This window comes from Erythrolamprus reginae, chromosome 1 (genome assembly GCF_031021105.1).
Source record: "Erythrolamprus reginae isolate rEryReg1 chromosome 1, rEryReg1.hap1, whole genome shotgun sequence".
NCBI lineage: Eukaryota > Metazoa > Chordata > Lepidosauria > Squamata > Dipsadidae > Erythrolamprus > Erythrolamprus reginae.
In genome coordinates, this window is record NC_091950.1 from 202543445 (window position 1) to 202545089 (window position 1645).

Sequence of the window (1645 nt, forward strand, 5' to 3'; positions counted from 1 at the left end):
CGCAGGCACCACGTGACCGAGGCCGGCTTCTGCCGCCCGCCTCGTCAGCCGCCTCCTCCTCCTCCTCGCCCAAAGGCAAGGAGAAATCCGAGGCCAGTCAGCCGCCCCGCCCGGGCGCAAACCGCAGCAGGCCTGACGGGTTGTTTGGAGAGAAGGCGGCATCTGAGTTCCCTCGCCCCGATTCTCAGCTGCCTTTGTCTCTCTCCGGACCAAATCTCAACCAACAAATGCTCTGTCCTACACATTGGCAAATAGATCACCAAATACAGGCTGAATAAACAAGACCTTGCAGACAACCCTCACTCGCTAAGGACCTTGGAATACTCATATTCCAAGGCTAACATGAAAGGCTAGTATGAAAATAAGGAACATAATATCAGTCTGTCAAATATAAATTGAGTGAGGATAGGAGCCACTCAGGAAATGGACAAAATAAATAAATGAAATAAATAAAGAAATATTAAATGGCCTAAGTGTCAAAGCCCACTGCAAGGACATCGCCAAAAAGGCTTCAAGAGTTGTTAACCTAATCATACATAGCTTCTGCTCCAGTAATCTCATACTAGCCAGGGGCATACAAAACTTTTGTCAGACCAATCCTTAAATACAGCTCATCTATCTGGAACCCGCATCACATTTTGGACATAAACACTCTAGAAAATGTCCAGAAATATGTCCATTCCTCTACTCACAACAGAATACCCTACGCAACTAGATTTACAATCCTAGGTTTAGAAAGCTTAGATCGATGTCAGCTAAAACACGACCTAAGTATAGCCCATAAAATCATCTACTACAACGTCCTTCCTGTCAACAACTACTTCAGCTTCACACACAACAACACATGAGCACATAACAGATACAAACTTAAAGTAAACTGCACCAAACTTGACTGCAGGAAATATGACTTTCATAACCGAGTAGTTAATGTATGGAATTCACTACCTGACTCTAGTATCATCATCTAACCCCCAAAACTTTACCCTTAGACTATCCACTGTTGACTTCTGATTGTTAAGATATAAGTAAGGGGCGTGCATAAGTGCACCAGCATGCTTTCTGTCCCCTGTACTAATGTTTCCTCTCTTATTAGTATCATGTATATAAACATTGTTATATCTTTGTATACTACCAATATGTACTTGACAAAAACAAACAAATAATAGAATAGAATAGAAAAGAATAGAATAGAATAATAGAGCTCCACAAGAAATGATAATTAGTTAAAAAAATTAAGCTATAGCAATATTTTAAGAATAAAAATTGAATTAATTGGTGGTTGGCCCAGGAGACAAAACTAGGGGATTAGGTGACATTAGAGTCATGTAACATATGCCAAGGTTGTACAAATTATAAACATAGCAATGAAACAAAAATAATAATTTGAGAAGTGGCACCGCTAGTATGAAAATAAGGAACATAATATCAGTTTGTCAAATATAAATTGAGTGAGGATAGGAGACACTCAGGGAACGGTATTAGAGGGAGGAAGAGGAAGTAGAAGGGGAAGTTAGAGGAGTGAAAAGAAGTAGAAAATATAGAGTGTTAATAGAGGATGAATGGAGGGAAGGAGAAAGGGGAGAGAAGGAGTAAGAAAGTAGGAAGGGGATGAAGGTTGAGAGAGAGGAGTGTTGGGTCAGACTGA